This window comes from Osmia bicornis, chromosome 2, assembly GCF_907164935.1.
Source record: "Osmia bicornis bicornis chromosome 2, iOsmBic2.1, whole genome shotgun sequence".
In the NCBI taxonomy this organism is placed as follows: domain Eukaryota; kingdom Metazoa; phylum Arthropoda; class Insecta; order Hymenoptera; family Megachilidae; genus Osmia; species Osmia bicornis.
Genome location: NC_060217.1, coordinates 4,617,629 through 4,641,006, shown reverse-complemented (window position 1 = coordinate 4,641,006; position 23,378 = coordinate 4,617,629). Strand labels below are relative to the sequence as shown.

Sequence of the window (23,378 nt, the reverse complement as noted above, 5' to 3'; positions counted from 1 at the left end):
CTACTACTTCCAAGCAAAGTGGACGGTAGCTACGCAGGGGAAAACATTTATCTGATATATAACACGTTTATAAGTTCCGTGGAGAAGCGAGGCGAGCATGAAACTCAAGCTGAAGTACTCGGCTTGATAGGCAATGAAGTGTAAGTGGATATGTTTCGCGATCTGCTAAAACCCGATGATATCGATGTTCGTCTCCTGTGCCGGTGAAAATAAATGGATGAATCAACAAATGTAATCGAACTTAAACGCCACGATTATTCGCTATATTGTTTTGTCGAAAAGAAACACTGTAACCAAATTTATTTTCGACAACTTATGCTGTCTGCGCCATAAGGCTGAAACAAAATGGTTAAAAATACAATTGAAAGAATGCTTTCAAATTCTCTTGGAAAAATAAATTGAACTTGCAATTCCAATAAATATGTTTCTGCTATTGTTCCAGCACGACAACGGTCGGCGTAGCCTAATCAACGACCGGAAAATATCAGCGATTAAACGGTTGAAAGAAAAATGTAACGTTCAGAATATAGCCGCAGTGTGTAAGAGTAGACACAAGAAACTTGGTAGTATTGTTATTTTTAGCATTCTCATTCTTCTAAACAGTTTATCGTTTTTCTTAATTCGTTTGTGTAACTTCACCCTCTTAAGTTTAACATATCTTTATCTTAAATTCTCTGAATATTGTTATGCCTACAAAATGAGGATAGTATTATAAATTCCAGGATAGTTTATCAAAATACCTGAACAGTAGTGTAAGGCAATGTTGGCAAGGCGTACAGGCAGTGTAAGTTGCCTGATGGTTGCTAGGGTTGCAACACTGACTACCGTGGTGCATCGCGCTCAGCTGACACGCAAGATGGCTGCCTGTGCCAAGGGCGTGGCCGTGTACCTCGCTACGTTTCTACCCGTTCACGAAAACGTTTTTTTTAACGAAACTCCGTCGACAAGAATGGAATTCACTCCCGAGAAAAATCACCGAGTTATAGCTTGCACTTCCACATCGGGCACCCGTTAGCTCACCCACGTTGTTGTTGTTGCCCGCGACGCGCACACCGTGTTCAAACGGCAGCCATCTTAGGATTCTCCTTCCACCTTCCGCGCACGGTCCATCTGCCGCAGCCTCTTTGCTACCTTATCCTTTTTGCTCTCCAGGCTTTTCACCTCTTGGTATTCTTTGGATTTCTAGCCTATCCTTAAAACCGCCTCTTTGACTCTTGGATAAGAATCTCGGTTACTAGCGTGCGATTTAGGAAATCTTCCGCGAGACGAGCCACAACTATCGTTTTACGACTGCTTTAACGATCAATAGTGTTTGATTTTACAAGCAGCCTATTACTAGGCTCGCTGGAGTTGTTTCTGTAGGTCTTTTAAAGCAGGGTACTATATTGGGATGTCCTAAAATTGTTCTAGATTTAAAAAATGTCCTTTCCTTTGGACATTTTTAGTTCATGTCATGTTAAGGATTTTTATTGTAAAGTTTTAAGGGTAGAAACATAGAAATAGGTGCATTATTTTTGCATTACCAAAAAAGCAAGCTGCGAATCTTCGGAATTCCCCTCTTACCATCGTTCCCCTCCTCTACGTCCCAACATCCTCTACCCCTTCGCATCAAGCAGCGCTGCGCTGTGTGAGCTTCGGGAACGCACGAGGATACATTTTCGTGCGTGTCTTTTTCGTGGAAAATCGACGACGACGAGAAAGAATAACGAGGATTTCGAAAGGCCTGTATATATGTCGGGGAGTCAACGTGAAACCAACGAAAAGCCAAAGTGGCAGGCGTCGTCGTGTCAAGAAAAAAAAGGCGGCAGAAGTACAAAAATATTTGGGGTAAGTGTAGACGAAACAGTATGCGATTGTATGTACCCGTTTCTGGCTAGGCGGCGTGAGCTGGTTTTCGGTTCTTCGCGAGGCAGGCGTACCAACCGGTCTAGCGGTGGGAGATTCGGTGGAGGGAGTCGGGCAGCCATCTTGTCTATGCACGTCGTCTCACTCGCGCACGCGTTGCTCCCTAGTATTGCCCTCGCAGTTTGCGCTTGCGCATTATCTGCCCAGTCGCTGGTTGAATTTCTTCTTCTTCTTCTTCTGCTTCTTCTTCCACCCTTTGACACGTGCCGCCGCCCGATTCCCAGAGGAGCAAAACATACACTTATAGATTCGAATTCGAAGCATGGTTTAATCTCTTGCTTCTATGACTTTGCAATATTCTTTTTAGCGGGGAATCGTTTTTCCTCAGAAAAACGCCAGACGTGTATCAGCTCTTTCACGATTTAGTGATAAGGGTCGTTTTCTACTAATGGTTTTTGTATTCAATCAAATTACTGCTTATAAACATTGTCAATTATCATATAACTTCTTTAAATATTTAAAATAGATAATTTTCTTTATCTAAGATGAATCACACCGCTTAGGTATGGACTGACTTGATAGTGAACTAATATCTATTGTACTTCAACGTCGTTTTATAGGATTTTATATTATTTCAACTTTTACATTTTATTCAAATCGATGATATTCATTAAACATATAAATCTTACAACTCTTATTCGGTGATCGGTGTTCCGACTATCAATTGTAATTCGATATTTTATGGTTTTCAATATGGCGGCTATATTTTATAAATTCATTAATCCGGTACCGTGTCGCTGGGGTTGAAAAATTTTTTGGATTAATTAATTCGCTGTCGCCTATACACATTGCGCTAATATCCCGAACGTATGCGTTCGATAACGCAACATTTATTATGCGAACGATAGTATAGCAACAGCATTAATTTATTCCATCGCCAGTGGTATGATTGTAAATTGAATACGTGACGTATTGTTTACGAGCTCAACTAATTTGATGCGCATTTCAAACAATTAATAAACGATACAGTGAAATTGTCGTGGAACAACCGTCGCGTTGGTCGTACGACCAACGTTTACAGTCTAGCGCGTGTTCAGTATCTAGCATTTGGTATCTTTTACGTGTAATTTAACAATTTTGTGCATACTCTGATCAGGGATAATTTTAAACCAACTTTAATCAGGATAATGGATGATATGTTCAGTACTTATTGAAGTATCTTATAGCATTGTCGCGGAGTGTATACCTAACAAAGTTCCGTGCATTCAGCCACTCGATTTAATCGTTTTTTCTATTTAACTTGGCGAAGTTATAATCGTAACTAAAAACGTTGGACGTGGAAGTACTCTTGGCTACCGGGTAATATCAAAGTTTTTCCCGGCGCGTCTCCGCCATTAGCTTGAAACGCGTTGCTCAGACTTACTGCATATTGATCCCATCAATCTTCACTCCTACTTTCTCCCCCTTCTGTCTACTTCCCTTTTTCCGCGAGCGTACCATCGAACACATAAATCCAAGAAGTTCTCGCCATGTTTGGTCGATACTTTGACTGCACGCGTGAACGCAATAAAAAATAAAGGGTAGTGTGATTGATAATGAAACCCCTAATCAAATTTTTAATGACATGGTTTTACCGAATCTTTTCCCGAAAGATATTGTAGTACTTCATCACTGACGGAGTGTTGATGCGCGTTTTTCACTTCTTATTCTTTATCTTGTAACCAACTTGCTTAAGTGCTTATGATATATTTTAGGATGATCACAAATCATTTTCGACCCTAATCTGCCCTCTTTCAATGGAATCTTCATAGACGATATACATACAAACATAAAGTGATTTGCAAATCCGAAAGGAATGGACGTATATAATTATTCACAGCACAATTACTGTCGCTGTCTATTTCCAAGGCTATTAATATCGTGATTATCCAGTAACATAAAATCTCTCGACCACCACCGGTAGCAATTACACAGAGGTACTTTGTCGTAATTGATTCCAAATCGATTAACATCTAACTGCTAATAAGATAGACGTAATTTATTCCCCCAGATAGTAGTGGTTGGTTGAGGAAAAGGGGAAGTGTAGAGGGAGAAACATGACGAAAGGTGTGTAAAAATTAATCACGAAACGCAACTTGAATAGCCTATGTCTCTGGTGTGGAAGTGTGAAATCTGAAGAATAATCCGTAACGTGGTAACGAGGCGAACGAGCAATCTGGTTGCACTTTTATGCGCCGTTTGGCACACGAGACGCACGTCGGGCCTATAAAACGCATAAAACGTCAGGTATAAATGGCCGGGCGCAGCACTCCTTCGACCGAACCTTTTAAAACGCGCGCGCCTCCGTCTGGGCCGGGATTCAGTAAAAGTTGCCTTTTGTTTGATAGCCAACTAAATCGGCCCGGCAACCCCCTAATGCGTCATTACTGTCGAGTTTTACGACTGCCTCGTATCATTTCACTTAAGTATATTGATATGGCTACGAGTTCTTGACCTGCCTCAACGCAAACGATCCTGCTCATACTTATATACCGTGTACAAACGCGTTTGTCATGAGCAACTTCGTTCAGCTTTTGGCACTTAACCCTCTATCAATCAAATTTTGTATATTTACTGAACAGAAGTTACGAAGCTCGTTATTATGGAAATATTGATGGTACCGTATAAACAGTGAAGTTAATTTCATTTGTGTAGGACATTTCTGAGACACAATGCGTGATTAAGAGAGATTGTTTCATTGTTTCAGTTTATAATTTAATGAAAAGGGAAGCTATGAATCTAAAATAGAAATCTGACTCGTAATTTTAAAGTTAGATAGGTGTTTATAGGGTCACCTACCGTAGGGACCATAAAACTTTAATAAAAAGTTCCTTTTACAGACTCTGGTCAGTCGTTCGAGGGTCAGCAAATATCAGAAGAAGATTATCTTCACTTGAACCACATTCATTCTTCAACTCTTAGTGTACAAAATAGACACTACAGAAATGGATAAACAAACGAAACCTATTTTGTGCACTTGAGGTTACTTTCTCGATTATCAGTAACGCGTTATCATCGAGGTACTTACTTATCTTCAAAAAATGGCCTGAACATTCCATGCACTTTTCTGGTAGCAACTTTTCCTTTCAAATAACACTTGAATATCACAAACCTTATACACTGTAATTTTATAACAAAATTACACTGATAAACACAATTTTCAGGTTGCACAATGACCATCACGTCATTCATACTTAAGTACCTAACACATGAATTCCCAGACGAGTTTATCACCAATTTGGTGAAGAACTTTCTTATTAATCCAATTAATTATAGCGTTAATCGTGTCTATACACGATTTTCTGCTAGAGCAGATGCAGCTTTGATGTTAGAGGCGCGTGAGTCGGAGTTGGACTAACTCTTGTTCGCTTAACCCCACGAATTCTGGACGTCGTCCTTGACAGTAAAAAAAAACTGCTTGTCTTCAATGAGGGACACGGTGAAAAAAAGCAGAAACCCCAAAATGGGCAATTGTAGGGTTTACGAGGTCGAGGCAAGCGTAAATGGTTAGTTTCAGTCATGGGACAGATCCGACGGGTCGGCATGACCACTTCCAACGGATTCTTCCTGCAAACTTTACCTGTTACTCAAAACTTGTGATCCTTTATGGTTCCTTCCCTTATAAACTATAATCTTCCTGCACGTGATGCGCGGTTTCACTTTTTTACCAAAAATCTAAGAATTATTTCTAAACGCATCATTAAAATGGCGGACGAATATCGAAAAATCAAATGAGCGCATTAAGGTTAAGTTCAACCTCACTCCGACGGTGAACGAAACTGCATTCACCGAACCTTTTTATTTGTAACGAAGACTTGCAATAAAAATCATAAAAATTGTTAATGAAAACACAGATAGCAAATACCAACATATTTGTTCAATAAACACTGGGTACCTCAATAAAATATTTCATGGCAATAAAAAGTGGATGTGGATATTTGCAATTCGTACGTGAACTGGAATATTGGAAGAGGAGGATCGTTATATCGCGAAGAAACAACAAGTTTGGCTCCTACGGACGAGCATATCGAAGTTTTACGAGGTCAAGCGAATCGTGAAGCGGCCGATTTGAGCGAGTCAAAGCGCAACGACCTTGCAGCTCTGCCTTTTTACCGCCCACCCCCACAGGAGTCAGTGTCGACTGTGACCCTTTATGGGTATGCCCGCCATAAACACCCTCTCTGTCACCCCGTTAAATGCTTTTTTTAGCCAAAGCGGCCGTTTTTAACAACCCTTGAGAGACCTCGGACCCATCCTACCCTCTGTCCCCTTTCAGTCCGTCGAGCAGCGTGAAGAAAAAAGCCGCACTATTGCAGGAAGCGCGGCACCCTGCCTATTCTTTTCCGAGGTTTTTACGAGCAGCCTTGAAATTCCTTGCAATTTCGTAACTGCCTTCCTGGCTGCTGGGTTACGAATGCTTTTTTAAAGTCTTTTTGTGGTCACGTCAAACGAGGGGCGGAAGGAGTTCGTAAAACATCGAGGACCTTTGCGAGTCCTTGAGCGACAGGACGATATCCGTTAACATTTAGGAAATTGCGTTGACCGTGACGGTAATTCGAGGTAATCCTTAGTTAGTCAGGTAAAAAAAATCTACGATTTTAAAAAAGTAGTCACTAGGACATTTACACTGACTTTGGGCCGGAGGATCGGTAGTTTGCTTTTTGACGTTTAAGCGGTTGGTCGATGGCTGAGTATTTTCGGGAGTTCGTACGTGTTGTTCAAACTCAGACCCTCCAGGTGATAGTAATTTTGGAATCGATGGCTGCCATGGATTAGAGACAAATTTAGGTATGATTACTTTACGACATCAATTGCAGGTAGTTCTTTACAATTACCTGTTCTAGATAATTAGGCTCTTAAAGTATTTGCTGATCTGACTTTCTTTACATCGTTTTCTCGCGATAGACTTCTCGGCGCATAATGTGATCGCTTTTTCTTCCTACGTGCTGTTACAAATCGCCTTGAACCCTTGGGCCGCTCATCGGATTAAGACATCTGCGACGCGAGACTGACGTGCATACAGTGCAGATCATACAGAACCCGTGAACGTGACGGGAATTATTGGATAGTCTAAAGTAACTCGTTGCATAAAAGTTTAAATAAGGCAATGATCGCTTAAGATTACCAACAACCGCCCAGTAGGACGCGGATGGTTTTCTTTCGGATCGAGAGCTCCTGTTTCATTGCGCAACTTCTCTTTCTCTCTCTTACTATCAAACGAACAAAGGCATCGCTGCTATCTTGGCTTTCTTCTGCAACCCGATATATTCAGAGAAGGACTGTGTGCCTCCATTTATTGAAAACTGGTTGTTTCACCCGTTTACGCGGACATTTATGTGCGTTGTACCGCGTTCGTTTCGGGAACGAACATCACCTCCCTGCTTTTGCTGCGCCTCTTTTTCTTTCCGCCACTTGGCAACAAGCGCTAATGCGTTTCGCGTCTGCAATAACCCGGACCGATAAATAATTCACTCTAACGCAACAGAATTGTAGCATAACATAATGCGCTAGCGGCAACTGCATAAATAATAATCATTATTTTCATCACGCTGCGAACCAACCAGCGAGTGAATGTGTTCGACCAGAATCACAGCGGTGTCCACGTATGTAACCCCGACGCGGGTTACAATTCGTAGTTGAACAAAATGATTCATACCGAATACAGATACATGCAATTTTCATGCGGTTAATCTGACCTATACGCACTTAACACTGTTAGAGGCTTCCTGATTTTCAAGGGATCTGATAAGCTACTTGTGCTGGCGAAATGTTGAAAGTTCATTCTGGAACGTGTTGCATCTTGTTCTTGAATAGATACATCGTAATGTTATTATTAAAGAGTTACTTCCGCAATATGAACCAGTTTTGTATTTGAAGAGTACTGTAGTGAGAATTGTTGAAGGTCTCACGCATCTGGTACGTGGGCTGTACACAGCTGATCGTGCCAATTTTTTCTATTATAAATTGAACTTGCGATGGCGTTCGTACGTACGAAGTTACGAAATCGTTGGGCATCGTAAATTGAAGTTCTCTTGTAAATGTTGGACATACTCCTAAATTCTGTTCTACGCTCAGCCTCAAAGGCTAACCCAAACGTGTAGCGACAAACGGCTGCCTAACACTTAAAACAAACGTAGCTACAAACTCCTCTCTGTACAGCCGTTTTGGACCACTTGATATCCTAGATTGTAGGACCTTGATCAAAACAGCATCCATAGACTAGAAAGTCCCCAACCGAAATTGTGTATCCTCGTTGATTCAGAAGAGTTTCAACGATGGCTTAACGGTGCGCACCGTATACATCCTACCCGTTGTGTACATTTATCCATGGAAATAGGAAGCATTGCTCCTGCGCGAATGGGTAAATAGGTATCGATAGATGCATAAAGCCGGTGGCAGAGAGGCCGCGGCCATTCGCATTGTGCCCGTCGGCAGGGTGGAGCTTTCCACGGATACACGGGAGCGAGAAAGAGATACGACGAGAGGGAGAGACTGTGAGAGCATCCCAACGTGTTGGGTGTTGGAAGAGCGAGAGGGAATAGCACGCGGCGGTCCATAACATGCGGTAGTAACTAACCGGATTCCGGTGGGCTATGCGCGGCAGCACCATCGCCCCATACGGCGTAGAATATGGGGAATCTATGGGCTCATATCCACGACCCAAACTGTACACTAGCCAAATGGACGCGGCAATAACGGCCCGTTAACGCTAATTCGCGGAATTCTGATTGACGACGGCCGCAGGGAGCGGGTGTGCCCCTCAATTTCTGTCTCTCTGCACTCTCTTTCTCTCTCTCTCTCTCTCTCTGTATGTATCGTTGAACGCGTTCTCTCCTCGCTTTCTGGCTTCTATACGGTCTCGGTCGCGATCACTGGCGCCGGATGGATTTTTTTCTGCCACGAGATCTAATAACTTTTGCCTCGACGAAACGTGTTGCTTCCTGTATCGTTTCGCGAGGATTAAAACCATATTTCCTTTCAAACAAAACCAGGAAAAAAGGGACCAATATGAGAATAAGAATGCAAATATATGGTATTATGTATTATGTACTGCTTTGGCATCGTTTTCGGCCCTTATTATTAACAATGATAATTACGTAAATGAAATACTATTTTAAACCACAGCTTTCCTTTTTTTGAGATTACATTATGGGATTATGTTTTGTAGATTCCTTATTCTAGGTGATGTCTGGTATCGGGTTATATCGGCAGGGGTAGGGTTAATCCCACACCTTCGACGCCAATGCGTCCTATGCCCCCTATTCCTCTTCCTCCCGCTATTCACTACATGCACTTGCTCTTCGGCTGCTTTACACCAGGAATCCCAAATGCTAACCCAAACATCGCGACTAGACCCTAAACTTTTGGGAGTTCGAGCACCGTACACATGCACACCGCTAGTCTTCCCCTGTCCGTTTCTAGCCTCTTCCCCATTCGTCACGCCATCTTCTTCATTACGATCGTAAAACATTTTAATCTTTATTCTATTAGTTCCAATGTAGATAGGAACATAAATTTCACAACGAAAATTAAATGTTTATCTACGTTTGTGTTCAGTTTGCCTAATGGATCCTCGCAATTGACATCTCACGATGTAATTTCACTTTCTTCGCGTCCTGAAAGCATTCTTTTACGAATTCGATGAGATCACCGTTTTAATTGCATTCCTGAACGAAACCTATCGTAACAAACATTGCATGTGTTCGAACCTTCCAATTAAAGCCGACCGTTTGCCGCATTTCACCGTTTATTTATAGACACACACTGTTAGCACGCACGCTTTTGCCGCTGTATGCTCACCCTCATAAATGTGTCGACGTTTCGCAAAATGCATAGTCGCCCAGAATTTGCTAAGAGCGCAAAATTACGTTGCCCTGCTGCTGCTTCCTCGTAAACTTTTCCACCATTTCGTAGCGACACTTTCCGCGCCTAAAATTAATACAAAGACACTGTTAAATCAGTGTCAATTAAATCGAAATACACTCTTGACTTTTCGTTGGCAAAATAAAATATTGTATTACTCTTACGAGCCAGTTAATTATATAAATAGAGAGTGTTCCGACTAGTGTGAAGTTTATGTTCCCCATGAATTTTGTTCAATGGAACGTTTCCTTGATTTTTCTTGCCAATTAATCGAACCCGCGTCGTATAAAGAAAAATCGATGCAAGACCAGTTGGACCAGTTCGCCATTTTGTAGTCGCTGGATGTTACATACCATCGTAAAGTAATTTTTTTTGTCGATCAACACTGTAGGGACCTCTATCATTCACATACGAGTCCATCTTTTTTTGTTTAAAAATGTTGGGAAAGAATTTGTTGCAAAATTAAATTACTATTACAATTATATGTTTAGTCAGTGATTTACTATCGGTTCGCAAATTGAAAAAATCTTGAGGAAACACAATGAATTTGTCCGCATGTGTCTCATTAGCAGTAGTTTTGGGCTGGTCGGTGGTTGTGGATTAGGGTAGCCATATGGGTAGCAGGTACGAGCTCCTGTCCCTGGAATATTGCAGGATAAGAGACTGGACCCAATTAAAGCCTTAATAACAAGCGTTGTCCAACCTACTTGTTTTCCCTTTCTCTTATTTTACAAACGTGAATTTACACGTGAATAGCCGCCAGTGTTTCCGCCACTTTGGGATGTTTCACCTCTCGTTGACAACAATGAGAATTTTGCTTTTCGTTTGCTCTTCGCTTACAGTTGCAGTCACTATGATTACTCCGATGTGGGAATCGTGTCAAACGTGATGCCACTCTCAATTCAAACGGACCCTTGATTCGTGAGAAAAACGTCATTTCCAACACGCTGGATGCGTGTAAATCGTTAGATAATCAGGTGTCCCTGTGGTCGGATCTCTTGTTCCATGCACTTGATATTCTTGAAGGCATTATAGTCACGATGGGTGGTCCAATGTAACATTCACACTCATAATATTGGCCTTTAAATAGTCTCTCGTCATTATCCAGCAAAATATTAATGCCAGATATAGCGACTGGTCATGGGATGATAATGGATCAAAAATTGCATTCTGCATTCCTGAACGAGCAAAGAAAAAAACTTGCTTGAAATTCTCGTTTCCCTGTCAGCTCTGCTATAAAACAGCTAATTGCCACAGGGTCGACATAATTGCCAGCAAAGCGATAGAATGCTAATCGTAGCACATCTCTCGAGAGGGGATACCTTTATCTATGCGAATTAATGCAACTCGTTAAATTGCAATTTTATACGAACTTCTTCGTCGAGACGGTTTCCGGCCGTCGTCTGGTGGGTTACCAAACCGGATAATGTCTCCTAATGGAGACAGTATCGGTTGGGATTTCATTTATGTCGTTTATAATAATGCTGAAACAACACGTCCGCTACCGAACTGGCAATTACAAGCTTGTTAATTGCCACGTTATGTATACGAATCTGTAATAAACATAATGAAAGATAATTCTTGAGGAATTGAACGACTGATACCGATGATTCGATGGTGGTGGCTGGGTCAGTGGTACCTCATACGTAAATGGATACATCCACCATCCAAGGGTTGAAGCAAAATACGCGGAGAAGTTATTAATTTATGTTATTATTCTTCACTTTACTTATATTTACTACATCGTGTACTAATGATACTTTGAAAAGTAATAATTTCACGTCGTACAGTGTAGAAAGTGTCAAATATAATTCTATGAATAGTTCGGATAGTAAAATGAATATAAAATTACAAAAGTCGTAGATTTTATGAAATACACAGCTGTCAAAGTGTTAAGTGTAATTGATTGTCGCTAACTGTAAAATTGAAATTGCTTCGTTAAAAGCTATTGTGAAAGCATTAAAGGTTTCTAGAAAAAACAACCACGTCATTCTCCATCAGAATACATGTCTCGTAATTCTGTAAAGCAAACGCAGGACATATTTACACCGTTCGCTTCCATTTCGAAATATCAAGTCGATTCATCAGGGTCCCGATAAAATTTCTCCCGGCAAGCGTAAAGTACAACGATGTCTGGCTGCGAATAATTTTGCACAAAGCTGATCGAGGTGAATAACGATTACGACAGTCGGAAGTTTATCGCGACACGTAGGTGGAAGATTTACAAATGCGTCGAAAAGTTTCGCTAGATACACGCAGGCTAGCCACGACCAGGGATTCGAAAGCATCGGAGATGAACGTGATGGTGTATAAGGTTAAAGGTCGGTAATACAAGTTTGCTGCAGAGCTTGTGGAGCGACAAGGGTGTCGTTTAGAACTTTCTTCTTGTTTAACTATACATGCACCAGTGAAGTTTTAAAATAACGTGGCAAATTTTTAATCGTTAGATTCTATTATCTGAATTTAATTGCCGACCTGATACTTATTTTTGTGCTGTCAGAATAGAAAAGTCTATTCTCTGTGTATTTCAAGACTGACAGCATTCTGAAATCTTCATAGTTCACTGAATCGACTTCGAGTGACGGTTTTACACTCAATTATAGCGTCCTCTTGGTCAGACGACTGCCCGTTTGACATACGAGGTTGTTCGTTTCTCGGAAAGCCGTCTACAAAGCGATTCTGTCGTTCTTTCGTTGCTTCGAACGATCCCTGGAGAGCGGTTTTCTAGCGTCACGTAAGAACGTCCTGGAATCAGATCGTGGACTCACACACATGTATAAGATCCTTCCCAGATGTTCGTACACACGAAGTCAGGGTAGAGATTCTCGAGAAGATGAAAGGTAGAAAATCAGCAGTGCACGTGCAGGTAAGCCGGAGAGTCCGTAGCTCATAGCTCTCCTCGTGTCTGGCCTACGTAGCTCGAATGCATTAATCACTTGACTCGCGATGCAACTACGTGCATTGCTCTTTCATCTGCCTCCTTATACCTTCTTTCGAGGCCTAGCCGAGCGTATGGTCACGAGGCGTCATCAAACATTTTGTGTACCAGTACCGAGCACGATAAACTTCCCTAGGGAAAATAGTAATGTGGGGAAAGAAGGTCCTACCACTTCCGTGTGAACGTATATTAAATTTTATAATCATAACGAATTCGAGGGGGCAGAACCAGTGACAAAGTTAATGCAACCAAGGAAAGGTCGCGTATATCATCGTCTCCGTTCATTGGCGCATAACATCCACCATAAGGCCGCACCGTCGAGATTTATAATCGCTAGCGAGCAAAGCAAACGCGTGCAGGAATGCTGGAGGTTCTGTGGCGCGCGCGAAACGGCTCTTCTCGCAGTGTTCTTCGCGAGCCGCCATCGTGGTGGTGGTTTGAATAATTCATTCCCGTGGTCGCTGCATTTGTTGCTGCTACCATATCAGAGGTCTGTGTCTCTCTCCCTCTTTGTATCGCATTAACCTAAGACACCGGCGTTGTTTCACGTACTATCAGCAATTAGATTTCACGGATAATACGCGCAGCTATGATAACCGAGTTTGCTGTAAGAGCGCATAAGTCTCGTTGGAATCTCGTCGAGAGATACGGCTCGACTACGGTGACACGGGCTCGGTTTACGAAATCCGCTTCTTTCAGCTCGCGCTTTTGGAACGTTAACAATTTTTAACGTCCATTTATATGTTTGCAGAATAACCACGGTTCACTGCATGCATATTTATCAGTACAGTCGAATGCCTGAACTTGAACGATACCCCAGTCGTTGGACGACTCGAGGTTATAGGTATATGCAGGGTAGAGGATTTTGTGGCTTAAAATAAGTCGAAACGATGGAATAATATTTTGACATATGAAGCTTTATTTTCCAGAAAACTCAGTTTGTAGAACGATACATGAAAGATACTGAACTCTAAAGGTCTCAGGAATGCAAAACGAAGGGGTCAAGTTCGCTAGAATTAGATACCAAAGGATTTAAAAGCAGTTTTGGATCACAGTGCTTGGAGCGCGATAATAAATCATCGAAACTCCATCACTGGTCGATAACAATCATAATTCTTCGCCGAGGCATCGATCTCGCGGCTACCCTTATCGGTATCAGAACCCGAGGCTCGTCCCGCTCCTCGAGATTTAATAATTTGATAAAATTCCGCCGCTACATCGCGAACAAGCCAATATTTTATGGTAATTATTATAACTTTATTTCCTTTCGATCGTTTTGTCGTGCTCGAAGATTTAACGGTCGAAACGCGTCCGTGCATTTCTTCGAGTGCGATTTAAATTGTAAATGAAACGACGATCAGCTCGCCGCCATTCCGGTCTCAAAACGATCCGAACGACGATGGTGACGACTCAAGTAACACCCAAATTACGTTTAAATTAGAAAAGAAACATTCTTCAAACTACTTAGCGTTTCCATTATTTCGTTCACCTTCTGTAAATACGTTCAACGAGTACCAACAACCCCAAGGCGTTCCTTCCTGCTGAATAATCGATTCGCGATGCTCGTCCTCGTCGGATAAATCTAACGGGGCAGGCTCATCCGTCTGGGACACCGTACAGGAAAAACGTATGGAGGCGTTTTGGTATATAGCAAAGGAGGCTGGGACGCTTGTCGCTGTTTACGGTGGTTCGTTATACACTGACGAGGTGTACGAGGTTATACGAGGTGGTAGATATGCTGCACGGTATCTAAGAGGGGCAGTAGCGATCGTAATTCTCACCAGGGACGACTCATGGTGTGTTCCGTTCTCGAACTCGAATACGAACCTCTCTTTCTCTCTTTCTCTTTCTGTTTCTCTTTCGGTGTTGGTGTCCACGTTGGTCGAAGGTAAGCCCGGATCATATTCTTAACGAGAGTGTTTTACGATCAGAAGACCCTTTATCTACGGCGGTGTTGTTGGCGTTATCCAAGACCAAACCGAAAGGGAGTCAGCGTGAAAAAGAGGGAGGAAGAAGAGGAGGAGAGAAGGTAGAGAAGTCGAAGGCTCTGGGAAGGTGGTCGTGATGTATCTCGCACTTAGTCCTGCCACAGGACGCCATGCAACGCCACGCCATGCCACGCCATAGTTGGTTTAGCTTTTTTATGCGTTGTCACGATATCACGCGTGTACCTATGGCGTGTATGTCGATCGTACGCCGTTGTCCGTCCAAGATCTCGCATCGTTTGTAATTGTCGCCCATTCGGTGTGGTGTGCACGTAAGCACGAAAACGAAGGCGATAGGAATGGCCGACTTGAATGCCGCGTCTTGACAATCGCTGCTCGGAAAATAGGTTGATTCGATAAGCGGAATAAGAGTAGACTTGTTACTCTTCTGAATGAGGGTAATTTCTTATGTATACACTGCCTAGACAAAGTAGAAAACAAGTTGAGGCTATTTTTCTAAAGCCATAACGCGTTTTTCTCGCTCATGGAGGTCTTTGGAATTTTAGCTCAACATATACATTCATACTTGTGAAAATACATTCAATTTGTTATACAAACCCGCATCTGATGATGTTTCAGTTATGGGTTGAAATAACCCAGCCTCCTTTTAAGGCATCAGCCCGCAGCATCCGTCTTTAGAGGGTGAACAAATTTATTATACCCTCAAGGATTAATTATAGCATTCCGTGTCTTATCACGATTGCATTAGAGACAAATTCGAACGGACATTTTAATGGGCGGTACCCTTTTTCCTATTTTACTGAAACGTTGAAGCCGATCGAACAGGATAACTCGACTGTGAATCTGATCGCGTCGATCGCTTAATTCACCCGGCTCCAAACTTACGATCCCCTTAACGGCATTGACGACGTTATTTACATAGGATACGGTCGCTTATATAGTCCGCACGGTGAAGTTAAAGTCGTCCGTCGTACCGAGAATAATAGTGGTGTGAAAATTTATAAGAAACGCGTCCCATCATTCTGAGCTCACGATCGGGTGAAATTGTCCCAGAGGGATATGCTCGAAGCGGTACGAAAATGAATTAGTTCGTCGATCACTTAACTTTTAACTTAAATCTTACTGGTCCCTTTTTTAATTCCACAATTTAATTACACCCTGTATATCTAATTTGCTCTTTCGTTCATTCGGTTGATAATACAGGAATATCTACTTGAAAAAAAAAAAAACGAGGCGCAGATATTGCAGTCAAGCAGCAACGATTTCTCGTTCTCTTTTATAAACATACAACCGTGCTGATTGCGAATCGTTTCAAATTAATACGTCGTTCAAGGGTGTACCAGCGTGTTCCCTTAACAAGTTCGCAAGTCGCGTTGTTATCTTTATGCCCAACGAAAGCTTTCATCAACCCTTTCGGACCACGATACTCGTCCACTTATTCAAATGAGACGTTCTCTCGAACCACGATCCGATAAAGAGATAATTCAGTACACGTACGGGTGCATCGTTATTGCAATTATACGTAAATGAGACGATTACGTGTTCGTCCATACAAACGACGATCGGTTTGGAGCATCGAGCTGCGAACCAGCAGCTTTTTACACAAGAAGACGTTTCGTTCGATCGTTAAACGTTTTTCTTTGTCCCCTTTTTTCATAAATATTATGTCCGTAGCAAACCGTCAGGTTATTCGCGAAACGAAATTCACATAATTTTAACCAGAAAAACACTGTTCATCTTGGTGCACAGGCCGCGAGTCTACGAAGATTTGAATTTCTCCTCCTTTCACGGGGGTAGCTCGCTAAGAGATCATTCACCCTGTACACGTGCACGCGGATAAGATCCCATGAATACGTACCTAACGTTCGCTAATTTGCATACGCGAGAGAAACCTATCGGTGTATGTACGGTCTGCTTACGTACAGGGTGTCTCGAGAACGATTGTTTGCAGGTGGGCAAAATCCTGATGTTTAACACCTTGATTGTCACACTGAAATTGAAAGTTTCATTAGGAAATACTTCTATTTTCAACAAATCTTATCTGGTATTTTCGTAAAATTTTATTATTTCTATTATCCATAATTTCTGAGAATTTCTAATTAATTCCATAACTCCATCGTTACACTATTTTTAACGTTTGCACTCATTTTCATCAGGGGTCAGTAGAGGTACCAATAATATTACTTGTATTTTTGGTCGAATATAGCAGAAAGGTTTAAGAGCCCAAACTTTGAAACGCACTGTAACTGCGTATACATATCGTGTGCACATATAAAGTGTAGGTACTCTGAGAGTGGCCTACGTGCAAGCAGTGGACCGACAGGACATCGCTCATGGCGCTCCCTCCGTCCTAAAGCGCTATGTTACAGGGGGTTGGGGGCACTTACTTCGTTCTCGTACTCTTGTACCTTCGTTATCCACTCCCCATTTATCCTTCACGTGATCCTCGTGTACGTGTATGTACACCTTCTTCTCTTTCTTCTTCTTCTTCTTCTTCTGCTGTGTAATCGGAGAACTGCGAGCACCATTTATACAAGCGAGCCGGTGAAAAGGCAGTCGAACCTGCAAACAGCGTAGGTACCTGTTTTCTAGCTGGCTAGACGCGCTACAGGATTTCAGCATTTATGAAAATTTTACCTTAGCGAACCTGTTGAATACCTTCGAACTTCTTACCCTACTTTTGAGGATCTTTAAACTTTTTATTAAACCTGGATCAGCAAAAAAACTGCGGGTTAATAAACTTTCTAGGGTTAATGGTAGCTAGACATTTTATATTCTCAACCAATGAATAGGTCGATAAGTATTGGGTTCTCCCATATGGGCATACCTTTCTCCATGGAGGAATGGTCACTGCAAGAACAGTAAGAGGCAGCTTGAACTTCTGTATACTTTTTCAAGAGGACCGGAAGAACGGTAGCGAAAAGCACGTTCTCGGTTATTTTCTAATGCCGAATACCTCTGCTTGGTTTACGAGGCTATAAACTGACGTCACAATACCAGGAGCTGGCTTGCGAGATGGGTCGGATGCGCTGCTAACGCAAACACGCCGCCACTTCAGATAATGGATTCATATGGGCCATAAAATTAAAGGATACGACAAATTTACCGTCGTATTTCATCCTCGACGAGTTTCGGTTTCGGGACTTAACGCGTGCCTGTGCTTGGGTTCAATTTCTTCGAGCTGTTTGATGTGGGATCGAAACGATTACAGTCTAACCCTTTCGTTATGTTGGTTAAAAAAGGATAAAGAATGATTAGCATTATTATCACAGCAAGCATAAAAAACATCCTGCACCTCAAAGTCAGGTGGAAGACAGTAGCTGTCACAAGCAATTTTTCCTACGATTCGAATACAGGCTCGTTCCTGGTGCGGTTTGATCGACGAGGATAATAAGAACCGTCTTAGGATTAGAACAGACTCGCTGTATGCCTTATTAAGACTTAAATTGGAGGAAGAGAATAGAGAGGAACGTATCTGGCCCACAGAGCAAGTGAGAGAACAGCATTCAGGGATGGTGGTGCATCCTGGCATTATGGCCGCCGCTCCTTCCTTGAGTTTCGAGGGTCCGGGATGAACGGCTGGCAAAGATAAGGAAAGCTGGAGGGGGTTGCTGGAGGCTGGGGGATTTGGGGGTCGAGAACATCCATCTTCTCCCTCCTCTACACGTCCCTCCATGCTATCTTCCATGCTCTGCCCCGTTGCATCCTACAGGGTTCACCGTACCGACATACAGTCTGTTTAAAATAACTGTAGATGCTATTATTTTAATATCATTCAATCAATGAAAATCAGAATCACCGAAAAATGTTTATTACAGCTTAATTTGTTACACAGTTCTATTAATATAAATAATTCTTTATAATTGTTTGGTATATCAAAGGCATGTTTTACAACAAATTGAGACATTCTTGAGGTGTAACCAGGATTTTTTTTAGGAATGTTATGTGCTATTTTTTATTTAAGGAAAAGTTTCTAAGTAATCAAATTTGAACACAAAACTCTGGTACGTTTATTTTAAACAGACTGTACATCTTCTGTCGAGAGGAAACCCCTGTTCGTCTTGTCCTTTGCTCAAGTTAACTTTACACACTCTCTCTTTCTTTTCCTTCTAGGGTTCTTCCGTCCTCGTTTCAAACAGGGAACGTTAGTTCTGTGCGCTCTTTTCTTCTTTCACGAGAAGGAGGCACAAACGGAACGGGGCAGAACGGAATGGAACGGAGTCGTGGCTCGCCACGAAACGAGCATCGGCGAAGAAAACACAAACTTAATCCTACGCGTGATTCATCTGGGCCGCCATAGATCTGGATTATCTCCCGTCATCTGCATATTTACGAGTATCTGCTTTGTCCTGATTGTGCGTGCCCCACGCGCTCTCGTATTCCAGCGTAGGAAGTAACACCGCCATCATGAGATAAACCTATCCGCGACCGACTGTTGCTGCGATTTTCCTTTATTTCGAAACTCGACTCCTTCAAGACGAGGATCGCCTTTGAAATCCTTTGAGATCAGATTGAAGTTGATTCAGAGAAAAAGAATTACGAGATGCAGTTGAATCATTGTTACTAAGCATATGCAACAGTTGCAGCTGTTTCCTTATTAGAGATTCTTGTTACTTAAAATAATACTAAATGTTATCGAGGATGGTTCATCTGATATTTTAAAATGTATACCACTGTATATTGAAAGACGAGCTGCAATTTGCCGCGTAAACGATGCGATTGAAAATCAAGCTACCCCATCTTTTTATGGGCTGTCTTCAACCATTTAATCCCCCAGTTCGCGATGATGGTTTCTGATTAATTCACGATCGGTCTCGCCAAGCAATCGACCGTTCGACGACCAGCGGTCTGCAAATTACCTACTCATCGCGTAATAGCGACGACGTGCTTCAATGTTAACCGATCGTTTTTTACCTGCTTGCCTCTTGGCTGCTCTTTATGTCGTGCGTAACCATCCGCCGGACTTCTTACTTCGATTCTCCTTTCGTTTCTTTTTACCACTTTCACTGGATTCAATAATTACAAGAGTTATCAGAATATTCTGTAAGTTCCTAAATTCATCTATGATGTTTCGAAGAAATTCTCTCGTTGTTTGAATTCTCTGTGAAAATTCTTACGTAAACCGTCTCGCAACTCACCGACACAATGCTTGACCCTTTCACGATAAAGAAAAGGGCTTCGATGCTGTTACGGTAAAGTTTTTCTCTCCGAACCTCGGAGATCTATTCTTTATGGAGATTACGTGATAGAGATACGATCTGAACGTATCTTCTTTGCGATGCTACACTGTTCCCAACAAACGATGTTGATTTACCTTCATCGAAGTTCTTCAGTTCCTTTTCTCATGTGCCCTGTCGAATGTGGCAGGGCAGCTTGGAGAATATCGAACCTTCGCAATGTTACACAATACGTGTACTTTATGATGGCGGTTCTGAATGTATGAGATTTTTAGAATCATTAAAATTATTCAAATCATTAGGCGAATTAAAATTATAGTAGGTCTATTAGGAAATTTAATGCGGTGATTTGATTCTTTTCACAATTTCTATGAATTTCAAAAATTACCAATTTCCAAGCTCACAAACTCATAACATCGTCGAAGTAAAATGTTCAAAGTTTTAATGCAACAAATTGAGAAGAAGGTAAAAAAAGAGAAAGAGAAAAGAAAACAAAGCACAGGTTGCGTTGGGTTTCCTTCCTTGAAAAGCGTAATGCACCTATTACCCTGTCCCATGCATCAAACGGTGTTGTTATTTTCCAGTTGGTTTTCTACCTGCAATGGATGCAGTTTAGTCAACATTCGGAAGCCGTATCATTTTATCACGGCCATTCAAACCCCATTGGCCGTGCAGCAGAGATACCGCACATATCTATATACATGTCTAGTCTCCGTTCTATCCGCATACAGGGTGGAACCATGGCAAAACAGTGTATTTCGAATGAAGAAATAAAAAATTCAATTCAATGAATCATCGTTCACATTTTTTTTCTTTTTTTAACAAGCAATCTGATTCGATCTTCGTAAGAACGAATTCAAAATAGCTTTGCTTTCGTTTCGAGTAATGTTTGTTTCATTTTTATTATTTATCGTTTAATCAAATTTTCATTTGAATTTTATAAATTCATCTCAGCAACGTTGTACCAACAAGCAAATCACTTTTTAGGTACAATTTGAAGGCAAATTCAGAAATTCTATTATAGCAAACAATTATAAGCGAAATTCCAATTATACTGTATTCATTATACCTTCATTTCGCTTTTACTGCGATGTTCTCTGCATAATGCTCACGAATCGATCGCTAACAATTATCTTTCTCTTTTTTTTACTTGGGTTCAAGTAGGAAAACAGTACAAAAATTTAAATACGTGCTAGTTTTCAGATATATTTTTATAATAAAACAAAACACGTTAGAAATTTCATCAAAAATTCTTCGTGCCGTTATTCGTACGTAGGCGATGACAATTTCTGCATATACCCCTTACAGAGAATCACAAATGCTATCATTAAATACTCAACATTCCTTTGTGTTTGACATTTTGCTTGTTCGACTTAATCATGGACAATTATAGGAGAGGAAATGCCGTAACGTAATCATCCTCGAAGATATCCACGTTTCTATCCCTTGAATTTAACCTCGTTCGATCCGAAAATGCATATAATTAGCGATCGCAAATCAGTACTCTATCGGTGCGTACAGTTATAAACGATTTTTGCAGATAAACGCTTACGCGAACGAAGAAGCTTCCGTTGGATTTCGATCGCATAAAGATAAGGTGCACACCTGTTTTCGATATCGATAACGAAATTATATACATACCACCTTATTATAACACCATGTCGCTGATATTATCTGTTTTATGCTCCTTTGTACGGTGAAAGCTTGATTCCGCACAGTGGTTATTGGAAATCGATTACAAGAGACGATAAATTATTGTTAACTGCGTCATACCGGGCCGAAATAAATTTTATATACCTTCTCTTTACCGATTATTTTTTCCTTTCTTTCTTTCGAACATTATTTTCATGTTCGAGACACTATTAAAGTGGCCGTTCGATGATCTGCCATTCTAGATAAAATTCTCTGTTTCATTATAGCCTTTTTATTGTCCCCTTTATTTTATTTTAAAAAAAGTTACGAACCAAAGGGATTTTCTACAATTTCAACGTGGCGCTCAAAGTGTTGAAACACGTTCACAGTGATAATACTTGATCCCTATAAGTTCAATATACAGATGTTACTTAAGTGAAAAGTGAATCGACCCTACCACGATATCGACGTGAAATTTCACATTTGCGGGACGATATTCACCATTGGTTGAAGGTCGATTTTGCTGATCAGCAAAGTATTTCACCGATCACTTGCCGTACGAACCGTCATAACAATAGAACCGTAACATTTGGAAGTAGCACTTTCCATGATCAAACCCATATCTCAGGGAACCTCAAAAAACAAGTAAAATAGAAAATATCGAACCAATTCTTTTTTTTGTCCTCTTGTTACTGAGATTCGTTGCACGGATTGAACTGCTGCGTCTGCATCCGTCGGATAGGTTCCACTCGCCCGAACAGATATTACCGATTCTATAGGGCAATTCACGAATGAAATTTTTAAAATTCTCACTTCTAAAGTCACCAATTCTCAAACTTTAATTAGTACATAACACGATAAATAGAAATAAACTAAAAAATACTGGTGTAAAGAATAATTGAAATTAATGATGATAGAATTCTTCAGTTTTCCATTTTCATTATTCAAAAGATACTTAGAACTCGATATACAGAGCATTGAACAACAATCTACAATCACGGTCACGTCGTTGCCATTTCTGGTATATTAAATATTGGTCCTAGATAATGAGTAGACCTGTGTGCATATCTTCATCGCGAATCCAGTGTAGCCATTCAATAGCATAGCTATTAATCTAGTGACTATCAAGATTTAGCATTGTGGAGGACTTCTGGAACGTCCAATGTCTCATATATCGTACTAAAGGAAAGGGTTTTTAATCGTTGGTTCATTGAGACCAAAACCGGGAAAAATATTCAGAGCATTCTAAGACTAAACATTCTAAAAAAATATTAGCAAAAAGAAATATTAGTGTCGCTATTTTAAAGGTCCTCCGTCGGAGGGTTAATACTTTGATTTAATTTTAAAAAATCTGTATAAATATCTCATCATTCATCGGAACTTTCATTTTTCCTTTCCTTTCATCACGAATTTTTTTTGGTCTCACAACGGTCAAATTTATTATTTGTGCAACCAAATGGCCAATATTTCTTCGTTTCCTTCATCTTGCTTTTACTGTGGCAGGGTGAGAAACTAAACGTTAAGATTATGAAGATATCACGGGTTCAAGCTACTCCGACAATTCGATTACGCGTGTATCTGTCAGAATCTCCTTCTATCGTTTGACTTGTTACATAACCAGCCAGAATAATATTAGTAATATAGAAGAGGTTGATGGAGAAGCTTTAGCACCAGCCATGATGGTAATGGGAGGCTTGGTTCGGAGTAGGGTTGACCATTCAAGGCCGACCTGTTGGTCGCTTACGAGGCCTAAAGTGGGACCTTTTTTCATGGAGGCCTTTCTTCCCCTCTTCTTCTTCTCTTCTTGCAACAAACGATTCGATGCCGCGCCGATGCCGGGAACTGGTTCGACGAAATTTTGTATTAAAAATCGACCCAATCGTGGGAACGATTTTCATGAAATTTTTGGTAAACGTTTATTGAAAACGTGATCTTATA

At 41.2% G+C, this 23,378-nt stretch overlaps 1 protein-coding gene across 1 annotated transcript in view; it reads right to left on the bottom strand.

Annotated features, from left to right (window-relative positions):
• LOC114879263 (homeotic protein ultrabithorax-like) overlaps positions 1 to 827 on the bottom strand; it is a 122,166-nt gene extending 121,339 nt beyond the window's left edge. Inside the window, exon 1 of the mRNA XM_046290184.1 lies at positions 741 to 827. The gene's annotated coding sequence lies outside the window, so the exon portion shown is untranslated. The remainder of the gene's footprint in view (positions 1 to 740) is intronic.
• Positions 828 to 23,378: the final 22,551 nt, after the last annotated feature.